The sequence below is a fragment of the Erythrolamprus reginae genome, chromosome 1, assembly GCF_031021105.1.
Source record: "Erythrolamprus reginae isolate rEryReg1 chromosome 1, rEryReg1.hap1, whole genome shotgun sequence".
Taxonomy (NCBI): domain Eukaryota; kingdom Metazoa; phylum Chordata; class Lepidosauria; order Squamata; family Dipsadidae; genus Erythrolamprus; species Erythrolamprus reginae.
This window is the reverse complement of record NC_091950.1, coordinates 132,960,611-132,974,526: the sequence shown is the minus strand read 5'-3', so window position 1 is coordinate 132,974,526 and position 13,916 is coordinate 132,960,611. Positions and strand designations below refer to the sequence as shown.

The 13,916-nt window shown below is 43.6% G+C and overlaps 1 protein-coding gene across 4 annotated transcripts in view; it reads left to right on the top strand.

Moving 5' to 3' along the window:
- Positions 1-13,916, top strand: part of TSPAN4 (tetraspanin 4) — a 952,022-nt gene that overhangs the window by 424,469 nt on the left and 513,637 nt on the right. For all 4 annotated transcript variants that reach the window (XM_070765236.1, XM_070765240.1, XM_070765263.1 and 1 more), the window contains one exon: positions 6,416-6,467. The gene's annotated coding sequence lies outside the window, so the exon portion shown is untranslated. The remainder of the gene's footprint in view (positions 1-6,415; positions 6,468-13,916) is intronic.

The following is a 13,916-nucleotide window of genomic DNA, read 5'->3' as shown; positions in this document are numbered from 1 at the left end:
TTGAAAGTGCAGGCCCAAGTAATCAGTAGTCAAGACCCACCAGAGGCCTCTAGTCTGCCTCCCTCTGGGGTCCCTGTGTTATCTCTGGATGAGCCAAACCTAGACAGACCCCAACCTAACCTATGGGGCATAGGTCCAGAGGAACCAGATATTATTGAAGATTCCCCCCAGCCAGGATCCTCCCAGGCCTTTAGGAATTCTTCTGCCATTTCTGCTGATATTTCCAGTTTACCTCCTGAGTTCCAATCTATTTTTGCTGTGTTGTCCAAAGCCATTGATGCCAAACTCTCTACCATCAATGAGCTTCCCTTACCTCTTCCTCCTTCTCGTTCCTCCCGCCCCTTGGGTTCTTCCCCAGCGGTCAGAGCTCCTATTCAGGATGATTCAGAATCCTCCCAGGATGAATATGAGGATGTAGAGGAGGATGAAGACCCTTTTCAGGGATTATCAGAGGATGAGGAATCCCAAATAAAGGTCCCTCCGCCAATTACTATTTTTCCTTCTCAACTATTCAAATCTCTCCTCCTCAAAGCTAGAATTTCTACGGGATTAGCGGCCCAGGAGAAACAAGCCTCCACTTCCACTGATCCCCCGGAGGAGAATCTACCTTACTTCACAGAGGAACAGGAGGATAACGAGGTAATTCCTATGCCTAAATTGTTTAAAGATGCCTTACTCAAACAGTGGGATTTTCCAGCCTCTGGCCTTAATCCCTCTACCAAGGACAGAAAGTTGTATAAACTCTCCTCTTCCTATGAAGAGCTTCTATCCTTTCCCAAACCAGATGAACCTGTCAAGATTCTTCACTCGGCAGCGGCTGTGCCAGGCGAGGCGGAGGAAGTCCTCCGCCCGGAGGACAAGCGCATCGAGCAAATGCTCAAAAGAGGATTCACCGCTGATTCCTGGGCTATTAAAAGTTCTGCAGCGGCCTCTTTCTTCTCCAGAGCCATGCTGCTGTGGCTTCGCCAACTTCAACAGCACATTCCTCCCGATGACTTGAGAGGTCAACAAGACTTCAACAAGGTCTTTGCAGCTGCCCAGTACGTGGCTGATGCCACCTTACAATCTACTAGATTTTCTGCTAAGTCTATTGCAGCTTCTACAACGGCAAGAAGACTCCTATGGATTCGCCCTTGGCAAGCGGGAGTTCGCCAAAAGTGGCAGTTATCCCAGGGCCCCTTAAAGCGCGACCTTCTCTTCGGTGATCTTCTGGATCCACTCCTCACGGAGACCTCGGACAAGAAGAAGGTTTTGGGTCCAACCACGAAAAAGGTTACCAAAACGCAGTCTTTTCGTCGCCCAGGGCGTCAGCAAGAGCAAGCGGCTTCCTATCAGAGATCTCCAGGTCAGTATTCCCCCCGCTTTCGTTCCCAAGGCAGGAACTCCAGGGGTAGAGGGTTTCGTTTCCAAAGGGGAGCTTCCTCTAACAGGGCTTCAAAAAAACCTAGATGGTAATCTTACCTCCATTCCCATAGGGGGTCGCCTGGCTCATTTCGCCTCTAATTGGCGTCTCACCTCCAAGGACCCTTGGGTCATTGACACTGTTCAATCAGGCCTTCTTTTAGAATTTATTTCTCCTCCCCCAAAACGTTTTATTTCCTGCCCTTCTCCCAGGTCATCCTCAGATTGTAACCGTATGGAGGAGGCCATTTCTCATCTATTGTCCATCAGAGCCATTCAACCGGTCCCTTCCGGTCAGAGGGGCCTAGGTTTTTATTCCATCCTATTTATGGTTCCAAAGTCCTCCGGAGGTTGGAGAGCCATTTTGGATTTAAAGAAACTAAACCTATTCATCAAATATAGGAAGTTTAAGATGCACTCCTTGTCTTCTATTTTGGCCGCCATTCACTCGGGAGATTTCATGGTCTCCTTAGACCTCACTGAGGCCTACCTTCACATTCCTATAGCCAAGTGCCACAGAAAATTTTTACGTTTTTCTTTTCAAGGCAGGCATTTCCAGTATAGGGCGATGCCATTTGGCCTCTCCTCGGCCCCTCGGGTCTTTACAAAGCTCTTGGGGTCCCTGGCGGCCTATATCCGGGCGTCTCCCATCCACATTTTATGTTATCTTGATGATATTTTAATTCATGGGAACTCCCTAGAGAGAGTGAAAACAGACCTTTCTGTCACCATGTCAGTCCTCCAGGACCATGGATTTTCCATCAACTTTGATAAAAGCCACCTCCAACCTTCCACTTCCATTTCTCACCTGGGATCTATTATTGATTCAAAATCCTCCCAGGTCTTTCTCTCTCCTGAGAGAAAACTCAGTATAGTGGAGTTAATTTCTAACATTTTATCTAATCCTTCAGTATCCATAGTTACTCTATCTTCCCTTTTGGGGAAGATGGTGTCATGCATAGGCATCATTCCCTGGGCTCGCCTTCATGCTAGGGAACTCCAGTGGCTACTGTTGCCTTTTCAGAGATCGGGGCACAGCAACTCAAATCGACGCATTGTCATCCCACTGAGTGTTCGCAGATCCTTCAAGTGGTGGAAGTCTCCAGCCATGGACAGAGGATCCCCGTTCAGGTGCCCGGATCAATTTGTCATCACCACAGATGCCAGTCTATCGGGATGGGGCGCCCACGCCCAGGGGATGATAGCCCAGGGCACGTGGTCCCCGGAGGAAGCTTCCAGGCCAATCAATTGGCTAGAGTTAAGAGCCGTTTCCCTGGCTCTGAAGCATTTCTCTCCTCGCATTCCCAACCGGCACGTTCTCATTCTCACCGACAACATTGCCACAAAAAGCCATATCTGCAGACAGGGGGGCACGAGATCCAAGGCTCTCATGAGGGAGGCCCTCAAGTTGGGTCTTTGGGCGGAAAAACATCTCCTGTCGCTCCTAGCCGATCACATCTCGGGGAGTCTCAACGTCCAGGCGGATTGGCTATCCCGAGCAACGATAGACCCAGGAGAGTGGAACCTTCACCAAGACCTGTTCCATCAAATCACCCTCAGATTCGGCCTACCAGTCCTGGATCTCTTCGCGACCAATGCGAACGCCCAGCTCCCTCGCTTCTATTCCAGATTTCCATCCCCGGGAGCGGAAGCAATCAATGCCCTCCGGAGTCCATGGCCTCCAGGCCTACTCTACGCATTTCCTCCAATTCCAATCCTCCCGGACGTGATTCACAAGGTCCTCACCGAGAGGGCCCGAGTAATCTTGATCGCCCCTCATTGGCCCCGCCGGCCCTGGTTCGCAGATCTCCAACAGCTGTCCGTCCAGGACCCTTGGCGACTCCCCGTTTCGGGGGATATGCTGCGGCAGGGGGCCTCTTTCCATCCAGACCCGGAGTGGTTCCACCTCACCGCCTGGCTGTTATCAGGAGAGATTTAGAACTGCGTGGTCATGACCCCGATTCAGTGGAGGTCATTCTAAAGGCCAGGAGGGGCTCGACCAATCGAATCTACGACCACACGTGGTCCAAGTTTCACCAGTGGTGCCTACAGGAAGGTTTCTCCCCTCTGTGCATCCCCATACACAGAATTATTTCCTTCCTTATGCAAGGATTCCATAAAGGACTTTCCACCAGCACCCTCCGGCGTCATCTGGCAGCCATTTCATCTGTCCTAGGGGGTCCCCGCAGACAGCCTCTCCGATCCTTCCCTGAAGTCCAGGAATTCCTCAAGGGCATAGCCAACCTCAGACCTTCCAAGGTCCACAGGTATCCATCCTGGGATTTGCCTCGGGTTCTACATTCCCTCACGCAGGCACCATACGAACCCCTAAAATCGGCGTCCCTCAGGTACCTATCCTTTAAGGTAGCCTTCTTGGTGGCTATTACCTCTGCCCGACGCATTTCGGAGCTAGCTGCCCTCTCAATCAGGCAGGACCTTTGCCAATTCCATCAGGATAAGGTAGTCTTGCGACTGGACCCCACCTTCTTACCCAAGGTCAGTTCCATGTTCCACAGATCTCAGGATATTGTACTACCTTCCTTCTGCCTCCAACGAGACCATCCCTTGGCAATTAGATGGCACACCCTGGATCTCACCAGAGCGCTGAGAATATATATCCAACGCACAGGACCCTTTCGGAGGTCAGAAGCACTTTTTGTAGCCTATCATCCCAGAGTCATGGGGGCCAAAGTGTCTTCATCAGTAATAGGCCGTTGGATCAGAGGGACTATATCTAAGGCCTACGAGTCGGCCTCCCTCTCAGTTCCAAGGAACATCACTGCGCATTCCACCAGGAGCGCAGCCACCTCGGCCGCTTGGGCGACTCAAGCCCCGTTGGAGGAGGTCTGCAAAGCAGCCACTTGGGCCTCGCCAAATTCCTTCATCAGGCACTACAAAATTGATTCTTACGCTTCAGCGGATGCTGCCTTCGGCAGAAGGGTACTCCAATCCGTTATCTCACATGATAGCAAGCTAATCCCACCCTAGGGACCATCTATTGGGTATGTCCCATGTGACTGCTGGACCCGCTCCTTCAGTACGGAGAATAGGCGTTGATTGCTTACCTGAACGCCTCTTCTCGTACGGTGAGCGGGTACAGCAGTCACTTCCCGCCCTTCTGTGTGTTCTCTTTACCTTTCTATATCTTTCTTCTTCTAACTATGAGAGTTGAACACTACAGAGCTTCACAACTGAGCCTAGTCTATGGATTCGCGAATTCTGGGGAAGGGGCGGATCCGGCAAGCTTTTTTAATACTAGGCTCAGTTCCACCGGATTGGACATGAGCAACCCATGTGACTGCTGTACCCGCTCACCGTACGAGAAGAGGCGTTCAGGTAAGCAATCAACGCCTATTCTATACATTTAGGTTTAGCTTAGTACACTAAACTTGCTGTTTTACTCGGAGACATTTGAAACGCAATTTCCCTTAATGCTTTGTTTACTTCCAAGAGTGGTTCAATATTACTTTATTACTGACATTTGCAGTATTACGTTCACCTTACCTTCCAGAGTTTCTTATCTGTATTATATTGCCCTATATGGAAGATATTGATCACTTCCTAGCTTCTAATTATGATTACAGCTTGGGATTGTATTATGCTTTGGTCTTAACCATCTCAAATGGCAGAATGCAATATTTTACTGAAATGTTAAGACTTGTGTTTCCTCATTAGAACATACAGTAAATTAGGTTTGGCATATTTTTATTTATACTTCAATTTTACAATGAGCAACTTTTTAAAAGTCTGCATGAACAATTGGAAATATGTAAGATTTTTGTGCTCTAAAATAATCCCCCTACTACCCCTCAGGAAATATCCTTTCTGATTTAATCAAATGTTACTTACCTAAGATTGGAGCTGCTAGAAGGTTTAAGAAGTCCTCTTGGGTTGGAAATTATGTGTTTCCTCTAAGTAAAGTTCTTCACTATTGTTCTGCTGCATCGAGCTGGTTTCCTAACTTGATCTGTCTCAGAGACTTGATTTACACCTACCAGGAACTTCAAGAAAGTTCATCTCACTTCAGATTAGATTTCTGTACTGGAGCTTTAAAAAAGTAAAACAACTTATTTCATTATTCTTTAACTAATCCAACAGTAAGTGGAAAAGAGATGAAGTGATAAAATCCAATAGCTGTCTTAAAAAAATGTTCATTTATTTGGAAAACATTCAATAAAATAAGGCTAGCAAAGGTTAGCAGGAGGAGAAGGGCAAATCTCTTCTTGGGTTATTAGTCAAACATACAGTCATTTATTGTGGTAGCTTATTTTCAAACAATTCTCCTTTAAGACTAAAACGTTCCACCATTCTGATCAGGCAATAAGCACAGCCAATGTCATTTGTTATTGTTTCTCTGTTGTTTCCATTCTTTTTTTTTTCAACGTTCAAGTTTCTTAACCTGCCGGGCAGGAGGAGAACTCTTAATACTGAGTTTGGCAACTTGGACATCCTACTGTTTTCATTGGTCACAGAAGAATTTCCAGCTTTTCTGCTGGACCTTAGAGCAAATCTGATAGACATACCATATTTTTCAGAGTATAAGACACTCGGATAACATAAGACGTGCCTACCTTTTTGGGGGAGGAAAACAAGAAAAAAACCCTGTCTCTATCTCTGCCTCCCAGCACTTTGCCTCCTAGCAGCAAATAGCAAACAGTCTGTTTCAGTATCGCTTTCAGTTTCAGCGCAGCCTGATTAGCACAAGGGAATAAAAATATTTGTCCTTGCTTCCCTGCAGCCTGAAAAAGCTGATGTTTGGGAGGCTGATCCAACCAACAATCATCTGCTTGTGCTAATCAGGCTGTGCTTAAACTGAAGCTGAAATTGAAACAGATTGTTTGCTGCAAGGAGGTAAATTGCTGGGAGACAGAGACCAAAGGGGGGCGGCGGCGGGGGGGCTACATTCAGTGTATAAGACTCATCCAAATTTTACCTACTTTTAGGAGGGGAAGTGCATCTTATAAAATTTCTAAAAGGTGATTAAATAAACTTACATTTGCTTTTTCTTTTCCAGATTATTTGAATCCAGCAGATTTAAGAATTCTTTGGTGCCAGCTTTTAATCAGGTATTTACCTTGTTTATACAAAATTTTTCTCTGTTCCCAAATGATCTTTAAAGGGTTTTAAAGAAAAAGAATGTACATTCTATTTTTTAAATAACTTCTTTATTTTGGAACATTTGAATGAGCGCCAGAAACAATCAAATATTCTGTATTGTACATTTGGAAGCATGTTGTCCATTGTCGATGTTCAGTCAATTGAGAAAGTGGGAGCAGTTGTAATGATGGTAAATGATTAGATCAGATAAATAGGTTTATTATTTGAAATATAAACTTTTTGATGGCCATTGAGAATGAGATGCATACAAGGAAATGAATAATGGGCTATGAAAAAAAGAGAGAACAGAACATAAAAGTGAGACATTTTGACAGTTAGTTCTATCACATATGATATGTTTCAAAACTACAAACCACCTGGAAATATCCTTATGGTTTTACTTCTGTATTTGTAAAATTACAAGCAACCTGAAAATCGTATATCATGGGACTGCTAATTGTGAATAATTTTATTACCTTTTCTTTTTTCATTAAATCTACTTTGTAAGCTGTTAAAGACAGGAGTTGGTAAAATGTTCATTTCCTTACTTTTAGTGGTTAAATTCAGCAGTTTATATTTCAGAGTTTATATCTTAACTTTGCACTTAATAGAGATACTGTATCTTGTGTTTTTGCCAATAATGTTTTGATTCATTTGATACATTTACTTTGTCTTCAATGTTCGTTTCCTCCATTCTTGATGCTACTTGACTTCTCAGTAGTATCCTTCTGCAGTGACTAAGGGAATTGGGAGTGGGAGACACTGTGATATGGTAGTTCTCCTCCTATCTCTCTGGCCAGTCTCAGTTGGTGTTGGTAAGAGGACAGAAGTCGACCCCCAGACTCCTCTTTTGCAGGGTGCCTCAGGGTTTGGTCCTCTCCCCTCTTCTTTTTAAAATCTACATGAAACCGCGATGACATAGAGTGAAGTATCAGCAATATGCTGATGACACCCAGTTATACACAGTATCTCCACCCCCGTGTCAGTTCAGTGAAGCAGTGGATATGATGTGCCAGTGCCTGGAGGCGGTGGGGGTCTGGATAGGAATTAACAGCTGCTGAATTGGGGCACTTCCCCCCACCTTAAGGAATGCCTGCTGCCCACGCTGGTGCTGCCCCCCAGATGAAAGAAAGGCTCAGGGAGGCTCACTCTGCCCGCCGCCTGCCGTTTCACCTTGAGTAAGAGCCAAGACTCCAGCACTGCCACCTTTGGTAAGGGAGGGGGGCGCCACATCCTCTCCCCCTGTTCTCTCCCCCCGTTCTTGGGGAAGAAAACTCCTCGGACAGGGGTGCGCCACTTCTGGTCCAGGCCACCCACCCTCAGGCCCCTGAAGGGTAGGGTGTGCTCTCCTGCTGGCCACACCCACCTGACCCCCCCAAGCCACACCCACAAAATAAACCACACCTACAGAACCAGTAGGAAAAAAAATAGATTTTACCACTGGACCAATGCATCCTGGTTTTCTTCAGATACATTCTGAGGGAGTGTTTTTCATGTTCGATCAAGGAGCAACTTCCTTGTTGAAAAGGGAACCATTACTCTCCACTTGAACTGGAATGTTTTTTGTTCCTCAGGATGGGAAAATTCTTTTTTTTTTTTGGTGGGGTCCTTAGTACTGTCTGAGCTTGGCTGTTTTCTTGCAGATGTTTCCACACAAACTAACTATCAGTGCTAGCAAGGAAGTATGATTTGCTCTCATTTTGTGACTTGCTCTCTCGATGTTGGTAGGAGTGGACTCGGTAGTTCTTTGGCTGGGCTGTTTACTGTTAGCTTGTCTCTCTGAATTGGTGAGTTTCTCATTGGGGCATTGTTCCTTCTTGATTGCTGTTCTAGTTTTAATATTGGTGCTAATCTCTGCTTATCTGGGTGTTGTTTGCTGATGAGGAGGTATTTAAGTCTTTTTATTTCCGTTTTGGCTTCTTGATTGTCTCCTTTGAGTGGAAACAATGTAGAGGTTGGATTCACCCCACCCCACCCTACACCAGATATATAGTGAGGAAATTCAATTTTACGACGGCTCACGTCAGTTTCAGAATGGGACATTTTCTTCTGTATCTCTCCTATACAGTATTTATCTGATCTTTGTGAAATCCTACTGTTGTCACTCTGTCTAGCTCATGTGCCAACCCTGGCACTTTAGATGAGGTATTTGGCAGTGATTCAGTCTCTGCTTTATGTCTGTTATTTATCTTGCTTTCACCAGGAAATAAATGTTCCTGAATGGTTGCTCTGCTGGACAAATTGTGCTCCCAGACTTGCTGCTAACACTGCATATCCTTTGGTTGTCTGGGTTGTAAGTGAGCCCTTGGAGCATATCCAATGCATCTTAGATTTGCGTGGGCTCCCCCCCCCTTAGAAACTACTTTCTCGGGACATTATATGGATACACTAGTTGAAGTTTGTAAAGTAAACTGAAGGGAATGATGCAAGCTAAGCGTTCGCTGCCGTTATTGCATAATATGCCTATTAAGTCTCACTTCATTCTACAAAGCCCACTTCATGTGAAACACTATTATTTCAAATTAATACATTTCAAAGGAATTGTATTACATTCAGTGTGCTGTAAAGTAGTCTGTGCCAGGGACGGTGGGATATCCTTTGTTTTCTCCTCTGGTACCGAATTGCTGTTAATTGCTATATTTGCAATTTAAATTCTTATGATTTTTTTTTTTAAAAAAATATGGCACCTGTACAAGTTTTGTGTAGAAAATCTATCTATTGCAGAAGCTGACATCTACTGAAATTTCTTCCCATGGTAAAGAAAGTTTTGTGAGTCTTTTTCATAAAAAGTATTAGTAAGTGCAGCTTCGCAATGGGTCACCATTTTGCACAGCAGCCAGACTTCAGCCTGAATGGGCATTTTAATGGCTGCACAGCTGCGGCTAAAGATGCAACCACTCCCTTGTGGTCTGTCCTGTTCCACCCTTGGCCCTACCATTGCCCTCCTCTCTATAACTTGAACAAACAGTTCTGCCAAACTACAGAAGCAGAAGCAAAGGTGGCTGCCATTTCTGTAGTCCTTTTCAGGAGATTAATGAGATGATTGCAGGGAGAAGGTGACAACAGGGAGAAAGCAGAACTACTTAATTCGTTTTTTGCATCTGTCTTTACACAAACATCCTAGAGGACTGGGGAACTGCCAGAGGGCTGGAAAAGAGCTGATGAAGTTCCCATCTTCAAACAAGGGAACAAAATAGATCCAGGATACTACAGAACTATCAGTCTGACCTCAGTATCAGGGAACATTCTGAAAAAGATAGACACCGAGAAGCAAACAAAGTAATAACCAAACGCCAACATGGGTTTGTCAAATACAGATCATGCCAGACTAATCTTATTGCATTCTTTCACAAAGTGACAGAATTAGTGGTCCAGAATAATGATGTCAATATAATTTATTCAGGCAATAAAAACAAAATGCACAAGTACAGTATATGTGGTGCCTTGCTCAACAGTAGTAACTGTGAGAGGGATCTTGGAATCCTAGTGGACAACCATTTAATATGAGCCAGCAGTGTGCAGCAGCTGCCAAAAAAGCCAACACAGTTCTAGGCTGCATTAACAGAGGGATATAATCAAGATCACACGAAGTGTTACTGCCACTTTATAATGCTTTGGTAAGGCCACACTTGGAATACTGCATTCAGTTTTGGTCACCACGATGCAGAAAGGATGAGACTCTAGAAAGAGTGCAGAGAAGAGCAACAAAGATGATTAGGGCACCGGAGGCTAAAACACATGAACGGTTGTAAGAACTTGATATGTCTAGTTTAATGAAAAGAAGGACTAGGGGAGACATGATAGCAGTGTTCCAATATCTCAGGGGTTGCTGCAAAGAAGAGGGAGTCAAGCTTTTCTCCAAATCACCTGTGGGTAGAACAAGAAGCAATGGGTGGAAATTAAACAAGGGGAGAAGTAACTTAGAACTAAGGAGAAATTTCCTGATAGGTAGAACAATTAATCAGTGGAACAGCTTGTCTCCCGAAGTTGTGAATGCTCCAACACTGGAAATTTTAAAGAAGATATTGGATGACTATTTGTCTGAAGTAGTGTAGGGTCTTCTGCCCAAGCAGGAGGTTGAACTAGAAGACCTCCAAGATCCCTTCCAACTTTTATCATTATTGTTATCATAATCATCATCGTCGTCTTTATTATTATTATTATTTTATTTTGCAACCTAACAGTAGAAAGGAAGCCCCCCCCCCCACTCCCAGCTTAGAATAACAAGTGTTTGTAGCTATAAATGCAGTGTTCTACTGTTAATTGTCTTTGGTTTATATGATATATCCTCTTTTCTATTTTTCTTACAGTAATACTCTTAACAGTTGTGAAAAATAATTCTTAATGAAACAATTTCCTATCTTGATGAGTAATGGAGTCATCATGAAAGAGATTCGTGATTTTATTTCTGTACGCCTCAATTTCTTAGCTGTTCAACTATGGATGGAAGATCCTATCAAAATCATGCTTCCCATGGTAGCAGCAGTTCGTAAGAGTATATGGGACCAGATAAGCAGTCCCCTTGGAGTTTAAAAGTTCAGTGAGATGTATATATTCAACTTATTAGTCTTCCAGCATCTTTCCAGTTGCAAGTATATAGAATTGCGGAGGCAAATATATGAAACTCGGAAAGCCTGCATTTTGACACAGGCTACTGCTTGTACTTCATTTCTGATCAGTATTTCACTTTTACAGCTGAAGTTTCATTTGCCTTTGTAGCCAGAAGGAAGAGGAATGGCTTAGTGAGGATTTCACTACCTATTGATTACTGCTGTCAAGCAAGATTGCAGATGCCTCCATCCTGTCATTCGCTAGACATTTAGTGTAAAGAATATAAGCTGGGCTTTCGACAGTAAGTAACGAGTGGGAGAAAGAAAAAGATTGTGGATGTGCGTAGAATTCAGCGTTGGAGGTTTTTTGTCTGTTTTCCTCTCCTGATAATACTACGTGGAGAAACTGGGTAGATAGATAGATGGATAGATAGATAGATAATCATCAGCCTTGCTTTCTGGCTCCAATACCAGGTTCCCCGATGTTCCTTTAAAAAAATGGTGAAAAAGTGTGTTTAGAGGAACTTCTGCCTTTAATGTTATTTTAGGTCTCAGCTCTGGCAGATATAAAACTGTAGTGCCTGTTTTGGCAATAAAAGACATTTGATATTCAAGGAAAAGAAGAAATCACAAAATTAACCAGTTTGGACAGATACTATGTTAGAAGGAAAGTGTGAAACAGCAGTCGAGGGTGTCTTTCTAGATTGTCCTCTATGCAGCAACCTATCTAACGCCCATCTCCACAAGGCTGTTGTTCCTGTAAGGGGGCAGATCTTACCTGGAACAGATTGATGGAAGACTAGAAATCCAGAATTGTTCCTGATTAGATAAGTTTAGCATGAGCGTTTTAGACAGTTAGAGCCTTCCCTATCCTGTTCTGGAACCCAGCCTTTCATACTGGTAGTCCTAAGCTTACAACCAGTCATTTAGTGATGATTTGTAGTTACAGAAAGGCTGAAAATTTTTCACCATTGACCATTGTAGCATCTTGATGGTCACATGATCAAAATTCAGATTTTTGGCAACTGGTTCATATTTATGATGTTTGCAGTGTCCTGGGGTCGTGTGATCTTTTGCAACTAGGGAAGCCAGATTCACTGAACAACTTTGATATTAACTTAACAACTGCAGTGATTTGTTTAACAACCGTGGCAAGAAAGGTTGTAAAATGGAGCAAAATTAAGTGAGCAAAATTCACTTAACAACTGTCTTGCTTAGGAATACAAATTTTGGGCTCAGTGGTAGTTGTAATAATAATAATAATAATAATAACAACAACAACAACAACAACAACAACAACAACAACAACAATAATTTATTAGACTTGTATGCCGCCCTTCTCCGAACACTCGGAGTAAGTTCAGGAGTATCTCTGTGCATTTAAAAACTGAGCTTCCCTTGGTCCTCTACTACTCACCTTTGAGCTGTTTCTTCTGGAGTGAATTCACCAGCAACAACCTTATCATGCCAAGGAAAAGTTCCTTTTTAAGTTTTAGGCCTCTGGGGCTGATGAAATCTTGGAGTGATGGGTCTGAGATGGAAGTATGTACCTCAAGGAAGATGTTTCCTGCAGGTGTTAATCAGTTAAGTGGACAGGTATACAGCCAGACAATATGGTGCTATGTCCATCTCTCTTACTGTCTATCTACCTACTGCCTCTCCCTCTCCTCCTCTCCCCCACCCCACTATTTTTTCCAAAACAGTTTGCGAGCAATCAAAATAAGCATAAGTGAAACTATCACACATCTTATTTGAAAGCCAACGAGCATATTTATTTCCAGGGTCCTCCTACTCCAGAACATTGATTGAAATGTCCTGTGGACCAGGGAAAGGGTAAGCAAAATTCTGGGTTGGTAGTCATCCAAAATATGTCAGCAAATTCTGCCCATTCAGTATTGTATTTCTTGGGCTAGTGGCAACAATGGTTACTGGATCCTTCTGTAAGTTTTCCCATCACACTTCAGCTTGCTCATCTATGAGATCTATTGAGATTAAACAGTGTTGAAATGACATTGTCCTTGACCTCTGTCTCTTTCTGGGTTAAGTTCCTGGAGTGCCTTTGAAGAGGGTCACATTGCACTGGTCTTTGTCCTCAAAAATGTCAGGCATCACATTTTCTGGCTGGCATCAGGCATCCGGCTTTCAGAGTGATTTATTGAGGGGGGAAAAGAGACAGAGGAGTTTACATCTTTCTCTCTTTCACCAAGTAAATACCATCGTAGCCCCCTTCCTGTTTGCCCGAAAACTATTTAGTAATTCTAATCATATCCTTCATTTGCTTCACCTTGCCAGGTGCTAACTGTTTGGCAAAGGGCCATCTCTCATACACCTTCATTTTCCCATCAACGTGAAGAGTTCACATTCACAGTTCGATATAAGCAAATAGCTTATGGCAAAGAGCTCATGACAGTGTAGAGAACATTTATTACCACTGTTATATCCCAATCTTTTTTTTTTCTTTTTTGCCGGTTGGGCTTTAGAAATCATGTAAAAAGGCATCAGAAAGGGATATAGTCTTAATTCAAGGGATTTACAAGTTAACTTTACATATCCTAACTAGGATATAGTTATATAGAGCGCTGGTGAGACCACATTTGGAATACTGTGTTCAGTTCTGGAGACCTCACCTACAAAAAGATATTGACAAAATTGAACGGGTCCAAAGACGGGCTACAAGAATGGTGGAAGGTCTTAAGCATAAAACGTATCAGGAACGACTTAATGAACTCAATCTGTATAGTCTGGAGGACAGAAGGAAAAGGGGGGACATGATCGAAACATTTAAATATGTTAAAGGGTTAAATAAGGTCCAGGAGGGAAGTGTTTTTAATAGGAAAGTGAACACAAGAACAAGGGGACACAATCTGA